This window comes from Solanum dulcamara, chromosome 10 (genome assembly GCF_947179165.1).
Source record: "Solanum dulcamara chromosome 10, daSolDulc1.2, whole genome shotgun sequence".
In the NCBI taxonomy this organism is placed as follows: domain Eukaryota; kingdom Viridiplantae; phylum Streptophyta; class Magnoliopsida; order Solanales; family Solanaceae; genus Solanum; species Solanum dulcamara.
The window spans coordinates 68504724-68519644 of NC_077246.1; the positions used below are offsets into that span (position 1 = coordinate 68504724).

The 14921-nt window shown below is 38.8% G+C and overlaps 1 long non-coding RNA gene across 2 annotated transcripts; it reads left to right on the forward strand.

Annotated features, from left to right (window-relative positions):
- The first annotated feature begins 6017 nt into the window (after positions 1–6017).
- Positions 6018–8294, forward strand: LOC129870582 (uncharacterized). Of its 2 annotated transcripts, XR_008762099.1 has the most exons (3): positions 6240–6452; positions 7190–7313; positions 8025–8294. It is a non-coding gene; the product is annotated as an uncharacterized LOC129870582 (long non-coding RNA). The 2 variants fall into 2 exon arrangements; XR_008762098.1 differs by lacking the exon at positions 7190–7313 and having other exon boundaries at positions 6018–6452.
- The last annotated feature ends 6627 nt before the right edge of the window (positions 8295–14921 follow it).

Below are 14921 nucleotides of genomic sequence, written 5' to 3' on the forward strand. Positions count from 1 at the left end.
TCCTCTCTTATCCCTTCATTACCTTCATGTTTATTCAAGATTTCGTTCTTACTTAAGGAAAATGCCGAGACTCACTGAGTACCGCTAGTGTGTACTGACGTTCACTTTGTGGAACCTACATTGACCTAGGTCAATGTAGATGCAGGTGTTATAAATGAGTAGACTACGGGCTAGATCGTGTTACGCTGATTTGGTGAGCTCCGCCTTTGACCGTGGAGTTTCTTCTCTTTCAGTTAATAGTTTTATTCATTTGTCCGGTATTTGTTTTGAGGAATAGCCAGGAAATCTATGTCTTGTGCATTCCTCTTAGCAACACCATAGAAGCTTCACAGATGTGTTTTAGTTGGGTTTATGGTTGATCACATTACTTGGGATAATTTTCAGTATATTTTAGTATTTATTGATTTCGATCTTTATTTGGATTATTTTATGAATTGTTAAGTTCGATTTTTTTCTATCAAAGGGATTAGTTATCTGTTTTTATATATGTATGCGGGTCTATGATATGAAGGTACAGGTTAGAACAGTCAAGCTGGTTCGCTCGGTTAAGTAAGCCATCGGGTGCCGGTCAAAACCTTGTGTAGAGAACGGATCGTGACAAAATCTAAGAAAGATATACTAAGGTTTGCATGGGGGTTAAGGATGTGAGGGTGGTGGGGATGAGGACTATGGGGTTGGTACAGAGGCGTATCAAAAATTTCAATAAGATGAGTGCATTGTTACGAAAAGGGGATCTACCATATAAATTTTACCAGTTTGATCTTTAGTTTCTTATAATTGAATCCGTTAAAATTTTAAAAATTATGGGTCCAAAATTACTTCTTATCTATTCAAATATATATATATTAAATCGTTTTGATTGGAGAGACTAAAGCATTTTGTGCAAGCCATTGTGCAGTTAATTTTCCTCTTTGAGAATTTGATCCAAGAATTGACAATATGCCCTGTTTCACTATACTTTTCTTAGGCAGACGTCGTTTTGGTGGTTTACTCCATTCTCTTCGCAGTCTAGTAATTACATAGTATAATTCTTATAGCTAAGAAATTAAGTGTTGTTACCTTAAGCAAACAACAAAAAACATTCAATAGAGGATAGTGTCTAATTGTATGACAGTTCCAAGCTAAGAGTAAGAAAAAGAAATTATGAAGAATATATGCGATGAGGGTAGTATTATTGTTATATGGAATGTTTGTTGTGAATCAAATAAAAGGGGATTGTTTTCTTAGATCTAAATAATGTGCCCGCTTGCCTAGTGGATAAAGTTATATGGTACATGTTGTTGGTGGAGGTGACATATATAGATACTTAAAATAAACTAAATTAAATTAGCATTCAGCTATAAAACCCGATACAAAAGGGGGACATGAAAAACTCGTAAGCTCATCAACACTACAATTGAGATAATTACTACTTACTTAACGGAACCTGTGAAAGCTAGAATAGATTGTATAGTTGTGAGTATGAGGAGCATAATGGCCGCCACAGTTGAAGCTCCCACCCAAGGACTACTAAAATAATTATGCTTCAAATTTGCCTTCATTCTGTTCCATGGTTTTTCACAATGTTCAATTGCTTTTCTGATTTAACTGGACCTTTAGAGGCGATAAAAGTCGCCACAAAATGTCATGCCCCGGGAGCGTACCTTAGATGTAACCGGCATCCGAAGGCCATTTCTGACCTCCGAGCGAACCACCTGGTCCAGTCACACATTCATTCAATCACATTCTCTTAGCGGAAACTCAATTAATGAAATACTATTCGCAATAAGAGGGCCGAAGGCCAAGCATTCATCAACTCAACAACAAATATAATAAGACTCCTCGAATTAACCATCCAACCTCCCCACACTCCAGTCTATGAAGCCTCTATCCAAGTCTAAAAGGTGTCAATGACAAGTCCATGGCTACCAACAATCAAAATAAAAGAAATGACAACAAAACTGTACAAGAAGGATCAATATCCTCCGGGGACTAGGAGGACTCACCAACTAGCTGGAAGTGTATGTGGATCTTCAACGGAGCGCCGGTTGATGATCTCTAGTACCTGTCTCTGTATCATGAAACGATGCAGGCCAAATGGCGTCAGTACATGGAATGTACGAGTATGTAAAATGGCCGGATGAAACTACATTAAGAAAACATCAATATCAACTCAGGATCTCAACTCAAACATATATACATGACAACTCACTCAAATGTCCTAAGTCCAACAAGAATAGTTTAGATAGGACTAACTCATAAGCCACGTAACTCAACTGACTCGGAGCACTATCAAGGCCTAAATGGGAGTTTCTCTTAACCGACAAACCATCACATATGAGCCGGTGATAGTACAACAATCAGACATTGTTGCCACGTCCGTCCATACCTTGCCAGGGCATGAACGCCTCCCTAATCATGGATACCATCGATTAGTCAAGTCCTATCATTTCAGGACAATAAAATGGGAAACATCCGACTTTAACGGTTCGATCCTATGGGAAGCATCCGACTTTAACAGTTCCATCCCTACCTACGTTGGCGGCGTAGTTTTTGGGGTTCGAGTATGGACTATACTCTTACCCGCTTCGGTGCTCGATACTCCTCCCATGACTCTATGCTCATAAGACTCCCTCCAATCATCTCAAACAAGCCCTCACGGCTAGTTTCATGTAGAATATTTCCCACTCATCAACTCTATTCTTATTTCAACTTAATTAAGTCATAATGGCATGTCTCATTTAGGACCTTGTCCACTCGTCAATTCTATCCTCCAATCAACTCAATCAAGCCTCATTTAGATAAGCATTTATGACATCTCCTCAAGACTCATCACAACTCTATGGCTCTAGTCTAACAATTCAAATAGAATAGCATATTTAAGGAAATTGACTTATGCAACATAGTCACATGGTTAAAGAGATCAACAACACATATTAACAAGTCATCTCCATCAACTCATACTAACATGAAGGTTTTAAGAATTTCTTAGCTCAACAACATCAACACATATAGCATTAAATAAATAGGGGACAAACTCATTCAAACATGAACCATACCAAGAAACTCCATTTTTCATGGACTTCTAACCTCAAAGCAAGAGTAGGGCACATGGGTGGACTTAGCCCATGTTTTGGATAGCCTTACATACCTTAGTGAAGGCTTGAAGAAAACCTTGTGGTTGGGTCTTCAATGGAGGACTCAAATGTTGAAGCTCTTGGACTCTTTTTGTGGGAAATGGAGAAGAAGAAGAAGAGAGAGAGAGAGATTTCCAGGGCTTTTAGAGAGAGAGTGAGGGCTGAAGAAATGTTCCAAAAATGTTCAAGGCTTGTGTATATATAATTTGGGAAAATTCCCAAATTACCCTTCCTCCAAAATTTTGAAAAATAGGCCAAAACGCCCCTAGCGCGATAGTGGAGCATCGCGCCCTTACAGCGCCAAGGCCAATTATGCCTAAAAACCTGCACAACTTTTAGTGGTGCGTCGCGCCAGAGCCCGAACTACTGAGGCATGTTTCTGGAGCGATAGAGGCGTGTCGTGCCCTTATAGCGCCAAGGCCAAAGGTTCTTGGTTCTAGAATTTGGCTTGAAAACCCTGCACACTTTTTAGTGGCGCGCTGCGCCAGAGCCCAAACTACTGAGGCATGTTTCTGGCGCGATAGTGGCGCGTCGTGCCCTTATAGTGCCAAGGCCAAAGGTTCTGGGTTATGGAATTTGGCTTGAAAACCCTGTACACTTTTTAATGGCGCGCCGCGCCAGAGCCCAAACTACTGAGGCATGTTTCTGGTGCGATAGTGGCGCGTTATCCTCCGGGGACTAGGAGGACTCACCAACTAGCTGGAAGTGTATGTGGATCTTCAACGGAGCACCGGTTGATGATCTCTAGTACTTGTGTCTACATCATGAAGGCCAAATGGCGTCAGTACATGGAATGTACGAGTATGTAAAAGGGCCGGATGAAACCACATTAAGTAAACATCAATATCAACTCAGGATCTCAACTCATACATATATACATGACAACTCACTCAAATGTCCTAAGTCCAACAAGAATAGTTTAGACAGAACTAACTCATAAGCCATGTAACTCAACTGACTCGGAGCACTATCAAGGCCTAAATGAGAGTTTCTCTTAACCGACAACCATCACATATGAGCCGATGATAGTACAACAATCAGACGTTGTTGCCACATCCGTCCATAACTTACCAGGGCATGAACGCCTCCCTAATCATGGATACCATCGATTAGTCAAGTCCTATCATTTCAGGACAATAAAATCGAAAACATCCAACTTTAACGGTTCGATCCCATGGGAAGCATCCGACTTTAACGGTTCCATCCCTACCTACGTTGGCGGCGTAGTTTCTGGGGTTCGAGTATGGACTATACTCTTACCCACTTCGGTGCTCGATACTCCTCCCATGACTCTATGCTCATAAGACTCCCTCCAATCATCTCAAACAAGCCTTCACGGCTAGTTTCATGTGGAACATTTCCCACTCATCAACTATATCCTCATTCTTAACTCAATTTAAGTCATAATGGCAAGTCTCATTTAGGACCTTGTCCACTCGTCAATTCTATCCTCTAATCAACTCAATCAAGCCTCATTTAGGTAAGCATTTATGACATCTCCTCAAGACTCATCACAACTCTTTGACTTTAGCTCAACAATTCAAGTAGAATAACACATTTAAGGAAAATGACTTAAGCAACATAATCACTTGGCTAAAGAGAACAACAAAACATAATAACAAGTCATCTCCATCAACTCATACTAACATGAAGGTTTTAGGAATTTCTTAGCTCGACAACATCAACACATATAGCATTAAATAAATAGGGGAAAAAACTCATTCAAACATGAACCATACCAAGAAACTCCATTTTTCATGGACAACTAACCTCAAAGCAAGAGTAGGGCACATGGGTGGACTTAGCCCATATTTTGGATAGCCTTACATACCTTAGTGAAGGCTTGAAGAAAACTTTGTGGTTGGGTCTTTAATGGAGGACTCAAATCTTGAAGCTCTTGGACTCTTTTTGTGGGAAATGGAGAAGAAGAAGAGAGAGAGAGATTTCTAGGGCTTTTAGAGAGAGAGTGAGGGCTGAAGAAATGTTCCGAAAATGTTCAAGGCTTGTGTATATATAATTTGGGAAAATTCCCAAATTACCCTTCCTCCAAAATTCTGAAAAATAGGCCAAAACGCCCTTGGCGCGATAGTGACTCATCGCGCCCTTACAACGCCAAGGCCAATTATGCCTAAAAACCTGCACAACTTTTAGTGGCGCGTCGCGCCAGAGCCCGAACTACTGAGGCATGTTTCTGGCGCGATAGTGGCGCGTCGCGCCCTTATAGCGCCAAGGCCAAAGGTTCTGGGTTCTGGAATTTGGCTTGAAAACCCTGCACACTTTTTAGTGGCGCGCCGCGCCAGAGCCCAAACTACTGAGGCATGTTTCTGGCGCGATAGTGGCGTGTCGCGCCCTTATAGCGCCAAACCCAGAGGTTCTGGGTTATGGAATTTAGCTTGAAAACCCTGCACACTTTTTAGTGGCGCGCCACACTAGAGCCTAAACTACTGAGGCATTTTTCTGGCGTGATAGTGGCGCGTCGCGCCACTGCGGCGCCAAGCCCAGTTTTCCAGCTATTGCAACCCAGGCCTGAAAATCTCTGTTGTGCTAGTTTATCTTAGGATTGCCATATCTTTTGACTCCGAACTCCGAAAGTTACATTCCTGGTGGCGTTGGAAAGAAGACTCGACGACCTTTAATTTTCTAGGTCGTGGGCCACCATATTGACGTCTTTCATAAGATAGGGTCGTTAAAAGTCAATCCCTTATACGAACTCATCCTAAAACTTAGCCACGACGGATCTTTTGGACTTAGCTTGGTCCTAGGGGTCCTTCGTGACCCCTCATCACCTCCAACACTCTTCAATCTCTTAGGGACTCATCTTGTAACACCCCAATTTATTTTTAAGAATTATTTATTTATTTTTTTAGTTATATTTTGGATGATCTGACTTTAGGAGGGCATAACCCTATCAAAATTTGAAAATTTGGGAAAACCCATAAAATGAAAGTTGTAGATAATTGAAATACCTTTCCAACCATAGGTCATGGGCTTATATACGACATCGGAATAAAAAGTTATGGACATTGCAAGGCAAAAGGGTCAAGATAGGAAGAAAATTTGGCCCAACCCGATTCCAAATCGGGTCAGCCCATATTTATTTCCATGTAAGAGATAAGTTCAGCCTTATCTCTTTCCTTTCATCCAAAATATTTCCAGAACACCATAGAAATATAGAGAGATAGAGAGAGAGTGAATTAAAATCCATTTTTGACCCAAATTCGAGTTCCGATTTCAAAAGCTCATGAAGAGAAAAACGTTGCACGTTGCGTTGTCTTCATTTTGAGCTAAAAATCAGAGAAGAAGGAGTGTATTAAGGTGGTTGACTTATACTTCAAGGTAAGATTTAGTTGTTGTTTTTCCTTATTATCAAACTTGTTTAGAGATTTAACGGATTAGAACGGAGAAAATAGTGTTATAAACTTGTTTGTTGCTTTGTTGGAATTTATGGATTAGGGGATGTTTTGGTTGGATTAAATGGGTGGAATTAGTTAAGTTATGAAGTAGAATGATTGTTTATATTGTTGTTGATGTTCTTGATAAGTTGTTGTTGTCGAAATTGGGGGAATAAACTTTGGTTGCAAACCCGTTTTTGGTTGGGACTGCTGTTAGTAATTGTAGTATAACTCCTTGTGTAAAACTTAGTTTTGAGTGATTCAAGATGTTTTGGAAAGCTATTTCATAGGGCTATAACTTTTATTTAGGATCCAAAATCCAGTTTTGCTTTTATTGACTCGAAAAAGGGTGATGAAGTACAGGGGAGGTGCTGCCCAGATTTTGGTCTAAAAGTCCTACATGGACTGCTGTGGGTATTTTGAGCATATCTTGTTGTACATAATTGCTGTAGGGGTGATTCAAAGTTGTATATGACCCTAATACATATAGCTATAACTTTCTTTGAGGACACAAAGCCTAATTATCCCATTTACCCCTTCGAAACTGAGCAGCAATACAAGACAGTAGTGCTGCCCAGAATTTCTGTTTTGATATTTTGGGTTGATTTTCAGTGATTTTATGTTTAGTTTCGATATGTTGGAGCTTTTAAACTTAAGTAGATGTTTGATTGTGTATTTAAGGTGTATATTCTCTTATACAAGCTAAGAGGAATTGTTTGACGAAGTGGATTTTGGTTGATCTATGACATAGAGAAATTGAACTCCGCGAGTGGTGGTAGAACTTGTTGTATGCTAAAACGCCAAGGTTCGTGTATAAACTTGAACTTGAAATATTTTATTTTTCAGAAATTTAAAGTATTTTATTGGGTTGTTTCCTTACTCCTTGTTTTATATTTTGGTATGACTATTATCTCAAGTATTGCAAAACTTTCGTTGAATCGCCCACTTGTACGAATTGCTAGATCATTTTGCATTCTTGTTGGGAAATTGTCCTTCTTGTTACGGTGACTTGTCATCGATATTGGCATGCCTCTCGATTCAGATCTTGCCCGTCTTGACTTTGGATTTATATTTCGTCTTGACGATGGATTTTCGTCCATTTTTGAGTACGAGTGAAAAGCCACTTTCAACATGGTCTTTGATCTTCTTGATATTGAGTGACGACCCTTCTTGATATGGACACTTCTTGATTTTGGGGCTTCGGTCCGTCTTGATATTGATTGTGCTTAGTGTGAAGGCATGACGTACATATGGGGTGAAATTGATTATTTGACTACTCTTTTGAATTAAATTATAAGCATTCTTGGTACTTAAGCCTTTGAATATTAGTATTGGTATTTTGAAACTCTCTAAGATTTGTATTTGATACTTGATATACTTGTTCACTTGGACTTAATGCTACCTTATTGAACTGTTTATGATGAAAAAGAAAATTGAGAATTTTTTTAATGGCTCTAAGTCCAAAGGTTATACACCACTAAGCTTTATGCTTAGCGATAGTTGTTTCCTATCGTAGGTGATATGCAAGGCGGGATATGAAGATGGTCATGTGGAGTAGACTTTTTGGGAGCTCTTTTGAAGATCACATATGCATATACATCTAGTTTTTATATATTATTTTGGGGACTTGTACATGATACATGTGTGACACTTATGTACAAAATTTTTAAAGGCTTGTAACTTAAACCATGTGACTAATTTTGTTATTTTAGAGTGTGCTTTTAACTCAAGTAATGCAATATACTAGGTCATATTTTGACTTGTCATTATGCACGAAGGAATATAATATTTTTGTGATAATTACTTATTTGAAGTTTTGTGTATTTTATGAACCTGAAGTATTGTTGAATTGGAAATCATTTTTTTTTAAATAAAACTCATATATTGTTTTTCAATAAGTTTTTTTTAGGGTAAAATAATAGAAATAATTAGTTTTGTTTCGTAAGTGGTATTCTCCTAAAAGGGGATGCTACAAGAGTTGGTATCAGAGCATAGGTTTATAATTCTAGGACTTTTGTTATGATTTGTTGGCAGACTATTTTCTTTTGTCCCGTATATTTTTTTTTTCTTGTATATAGTGCATATGCATCATGTGCATGTCCCTAATGCAATGTGATCTTCCCTTATGTAGGAGTCAATTCGTGGCATCTTCTACTTCTAATAGACTTATGGAAGCCGCTCGTGAGGGGGAAAATAACTCTAATGCCCAACCCCACCTACAAGAAGGGGTTGGAGAACATTTTTCTGATCCTAATCCTCTTAGCACAAGTGGATCTGAAGCGGGAAATAATCGGGGGACAAGAGTTGAGCCACACCCCCAAATGAGTCATGGTGCTCCTGCTGCTGATCCTCCTTTTCAACAAATGGCTGATTTCTTTCATCACATGGCTAGAAGAATGCCTGACCCTGATGAAATGAACTATGAGAAAATGAGAAAAATGGGGGGAGTTGAGTTTGAAGGAACTGTTGACCCTACCGATGCCGAGCAGTGGTTAGAACGAATTGAAAGAGTATTCGAGCAGTTAGAGTGTTCAGACACTTCCAAATTTAAGTATGCTGTCTCACTGTTACAAAAAGATGCTTATGATTGGTGGATAAGTGTACCAAATGCCAGGGCAAAACCTTCTGTTCTTACTTGGGATGATTTTGTGAAGGAATTTCATAAGAAGTATGTCCCACCTGCTTATCACGATGCAAAGAAAAAAGAGTTCTTAAATTTAGAGCAAGGGAGCATGTCTATCGCTGAATATCAGCAGCAATTTCTCAGGCTGTCCCGCTATGCTGGGGGTATTATTAATGATGAAAAAGATAAGTGCAGGCGGTTCGAAGACGGTTTAAATGATTCTATCAGAAAATCTGTAGCGGTCCTACAACATGAAAATTTTTGTAAATTAGTTTCAGCTGCTCTTACTTGGGAAAGGATCGACAAGGAACAAACTGGTAGAAATGAACACAAGTTCAGGAAAGCTTATGCAGATTCAGGAGGTCCATCAAAAAGAGGGAAATTTGACAGTTCCACAGCTAATACTTTTCGCAAGATAGCCCAACATAAGCAGAATAGATCAAGTTACTCTACTGCCAGCACTCCAAGCTATGGTCAAGGCAAGACTCGTATACTCACTTGTGCACAATGTGGGAAAAATCACTTTGGTACTTGTAGAAGAGCTTCTGGTGCTTGTTTTAATTGTGGGAGCTTCGATCATAAAGTGAGGGATTGTCCTAATCCTAATCCCATTTCTTCTCCGCATACGGAAGTCTCTGTTCAGAAACCTATTACCACTCAATCTCAAGGGAATAGAGGTGCAAGATCTAGAAACACACAAGCAACAGGTGCAGGTGGATCCAATCAAGCGAGTGGATCAAGAGCTACAGCACGAGCTTATGCGATGAGACAGAGAGATGAACAAGATGGAGCAGATATGGTTGTTGGTAAATTTCACTTATTTGACTTATGTGTCGTTACATTATTTGATCCTGGTTCTACACATTCGTATGTTTGTTCATCATTGGATTTTCCTGAAAATGTGAAGCCTGTGAGACTCGATTATGGTGTGCTTGTCCAAAGTCCTTTGGGTCAACAGGTTGTTTGCAATCAAATCTATCGAGGTTGTCCCTTCATGATTCAAAACCTGGTCCTTCCTGCTGATTTGATTGAAATGCCTTTCCATGATTTTGATATTATTATCGGTATGGATTGGCTTTATAAATATCATGCAGTAGTGGATTGTAGGTCCAAGCATGTGACTTTTAAGGACCCTGCATTTTCACACATTATTGTGCAGGGTGAAAGGTCATTGTCCTCTAATATTATTTCTGCGGCCTTAGCAAAAAGGATGATTCGTCAGGGTTGTAGTGTGTATCTTGCTCACATAATTGATACACGTGTGGAGAGTCCTATTCTTAAAGATATACCTACTGTGTGTGACTTTCCTGAAGTGTTTCCAGAAAATCTTCCTGGGTTACCACCAGAAAGAGAAGTTGAATTTCCGATTGAGCTTATTCCTGGATCTACTCCTATTTCTATCACTCCTTATAGGATGGCACCAGCAGAATTAAAGGAATTGAAAACTCAATTGCAAGAACTTCTAGAGAAAGGTTTCATTCGTCCAAGTGTTTCTCCTTGGGGAGCCCCTGTGCTATTTGTGAAAAAGAAAGATGGTACTTTTAGACTTTGTATTGACTATAGACAATTGAATAAAATAACAATCAAGAACAGATATCCATTACCAAGAATTGATGATTTGTTTGACCAACTGAAGGGTGCTAATTTATTCTCCAAGATCGATTTAAGGTCTGGGTATCACCAACTGCGTGTTAGAAAGGAAGATGTTCCTAAAACTGCTTTTAGAACTCGATATGGTCACTATGAATTTTTAGTGATGCCCTTTGGATTAACTAATGCGCCTGCAATATTCATGGATTTGATGAATCGAGTATTTAGGCCTTATCTTGATCAATTTGTGGTGGTATTTATAGATGATATTTTAATATATTCCAAGAATGAAGAAGAGCATGATAAACATCTTCGAATTGTTTTGCAAATTCTGCAAGAGAAGAAGCTTTATGCTAAGCTTTCTAAATGTGAATTTTGGCTCGGTGAAGTGGCCTTTCTGGGACATATTGTGTCGGCCGCAGGTGTGAAAGTGGATCCTGGTAAGATTCAAGCTATTGTTGAATGGAAACCACCTAAAAGTCCAACTGAAGTAAGGAGTTTCTTGGGTTTAGCGGGATACTATAGGAGGTTTGTCAAAGGCTTCTCCATTATCGCCTCCCCTTTGACTAAACTTTTAAGGAAGGATGTCAAGTTTGTATGGGATGACAAATGCCAGGAAAGTTTTGAAAATCTCAAATCCTTATTGACACAAGCTCCTATACTTACTCTACCAACTGAAGGTAAAGAATATGTGATATATAGTGATGCTTCTCATCATGGTTTGGGTTGTGTACTGATGCAAGAAGGGAAAGTGGTTGCATATGCTTCCCGAAAATTGAAACCACATGAATTGAACTATCCTACTCATGACCTTGAGCTCGCTGCCATAGTGTTTGCCTTGAAAATTTGGAGGCATTACTTATATGGCGAAAAGTGTCACATATTTACTGATCACAAGAGTTTGAAGTACTTGGGTACACAGAAAGAGTTGAATTTGAGGCAACGTAGATGGCTTGAACTCATTAAAGATTACGACTGTACCATTGACTATCATCCTGGTAAAGCCAATGTAGTTGCAGATGCTCTAAGTCGTAAAGCCTTTGCTAGTTTATCTATTAATCCTCTGACTTCATTTCTTGACTTACGAGCCATGAATGCTTGTCTTGCATTTAATTCTGATGGCTCTATTGTTGCTAGATTGCAAGTCAAGCCAATTCTACTTGAACAGGTGAAAGAAGCACAACAATTAGATGAGAAGCTTGTAAAATTGATCAAAGAAGTTCAAACTGGAGGAAAGCTTGATTTTACTTTAGGGGAGAATGGTGCTCTATTTTATCATAATAGGTTATGTGTTCCGAAGGATGACAACTTGAGGAAAGAGATTTTGAATGAAGCACATACGTCACCATATGCAATGCATCCTGGAGGTACTAAAATGTACCAAACCATCAAAGAACACTACTGGTGGAATGGTATGAAGAAGGACATTGCGGAATATATTTCCAAATGCTTAACTTGTCAACAGATAAAGGCCGAGCATCAAGTCCCAGCAGGATTATTACAACCCCTATCAATACCTGAGTGGAAATGGGAAAGAATAACCATGGACTTTGTTTTTGGGCTTCCACGTTCCCAAAGAAATCATGATGCAATTTGGGTTATAGTTGATAGGCTCACTAAAAGTGCTCATTTCTTGGCCATCAGAATGGACTACCCACTTGAACGTTTAGCAGAATTGTACGTTAATGAAATTGTGAGGCTACATGGAGTTCCTGTTTCTATTGTATCTGACCGAGACCCGAGGTTTACATCTAGATTCTGGACTAGCTTGCAAGAAGCTTTGGGCACTAGGTTGAACTTTAGTACATCTTTCCATCCTCAGACAGATGGCCAATCCGAGAGGGTGATTCAAATCTTGGAAGATATGCTTCGAGCTTGCATTATGGAATTTGAAGGTAGTTGGGACAGACACCTAGCCTTGGTAGAATTCGCTTATAACAATAGCTACCAATCAAGCATTGGCATGCCACCCTATGAAGCCTTATATGGGAGAAAGTGTAGAACTCCTCTTTGCTGGAGTGAAGTTGGTGAACGAAAACTGGTTGGTCCTGAGATTGTGCAACAAACTGAGGATAAGGTAAAAATAATCAAGGATCGTCTAAAAATTGCTTCAGATAGACAAAAGTCTTATGCTGATCTTAAGAGGCGTGAAATTGAATATCAAGCAGGAGACAAGGTATTTTTAAAGGTTTCTCCATGGAAGAGAATTATGAGATTTGGCCAAAAAGGGAAACTTAGTCCTCGATTTGTTGGACCATATGAAGTACTTGAGAGAGTTGGTCCAGTTGCATATAAACTAGCACTTCCACCGGAGTTAGATAGGATCCACAATGTCTTCCATGTTTCTATGCTTAGAAGATATCGCTCAGATCCATCTCATGTTCTTCCTGTTGAATCCATTGAGGTCAATCCTGACTTGACATACGAAGAGGAACCTATCAAAATCTTGGAGCATGATACAAAAAAGCTTAGAAATAAGAAAATCCCTTTAGTAAAGGTCCTTTGGAGAAATCATTCTGGCAAGGAAGCTACCTGGGAGAGAGAAGAGGATATGCGACTCCAACATCCACAGTTGTTTTGAGGAGACTATCAGGTAAATTTCGGGACGAAATTTCTTAAGGGGGGTAGAGTTGTAACACCCCAATTTATTTTTAAGAATTATTTATTTATTTTTTTAGTTATATTTTGGATGATCTGACTTTAGGAGGGCATAACCCTATCAAAATTTGAAAATTTGGGAAAACCCATAAAATGAAAGTTGTAGATAATTGAAATACCTTTCCAACCATAGGTCATGGGCTTATATACGACATCGGAATAAAAAGTTATGGACATTGCAAGGCAAAAGGGTCAAGATAGGAAGAAAATTTGGCCCAACCCGATTCCAAATCGGGTCAGCCCATATTTATTTCCATGTAAGAGATAAGTTCAGCCTTATCTCTTTCCTTTCATCCAAAATATTTCCAGAACACCATAGAAATATAGAGAGATAGAGAGAGAGTGAATTAAAATCCATTTTTGACCCAAATTCGAGTTCCGATTTCAAAAGCTCATGAAGAGAAAAACGTTGCACGTTGCGTTGTCTTCATTTTGAGCTAAAAATCAGAGAAGAAGGAGTGTATTAAGGTGGTTGACTTATACTTCAAGGTAAGATTTAGTTGTTGTTTTTCCTTATTATCAAACTTGTTTAGAGATTTAACGGATTAGAACGGAGAAAATAGTGTTATAAACTTGTTTGTTGCTTTGTTGGAATTTATGGATTAGGGGATGTTTTGGTTGGATTAAATGGGTGGAATTAGTTAAGTTATGAAGTAGAATGATTGTTTATATTGTTGTTGATGTTCTTGATAAGTTGTTGTTGTCGAAATTGGGGGAATAAACTTTGGTTGCAAACCCGTTTTTGGTTGGGACTGCTGTTAGTAATTGTAGTATAACTCCTTGTGTAAAACTTAGTTTTGAGTGATTCAAGATGTTTTGGAAAGCTATTTCATAGGGCTATAACTTTTATTTAGGATCCAAAATCCAGTTTTGCTTTTATTGACTCGAAAAAGGGTGATGAAGTACAGGGGAGGTGCTGCCCAGATTTTGGTCTAAAAGTCCTACATGGACTGCTGTGGGTATTTTGAGCATATCTTGTTGTACATAATTGCTGTAGGGGTGATTCAAAGTTGTATATGACCCTAATACATATAGCTATAACTTTCTTTGAGGACACAAAGCCTAATTATCCCATTTACCCCTTCGAAACTGAGCAGCAATACAAGACAGTAGTGCTGCCCAGAATTTCTGTTTTGATATTTTGGGTTGATTTTCAGTGATTTTATGTTTAGTTTCGATATGTTGGAGCTTTTAAACTTAAGTAGATGTTTGATTGTGTATTTAAGGTGTATATTCTCTTATACAAGCTAAGAGGAATTGTTTGACGAAGTGGATTTTGGTTGATCTATGACATAGAGAAATTGAACTCCGCGAGTGGTGGTAGAACTTGTTGTATGCTAAAACGCCAAGGTTCGTGTATAAACTTGAACTTGAAATATTTTATTTTTCAGAAATTTAAAGTATTTTATTGGGTTGTTTCCTTACTCCTTGTTTTATATTTTGGTATGACTATTATCTCAAGTATTGCAAAACTTTCGTTGAATCGCCCACTTGTACGAATTGCTAGATCATTTTGCATTCTTGTTGGGAAATTGTCCTTCT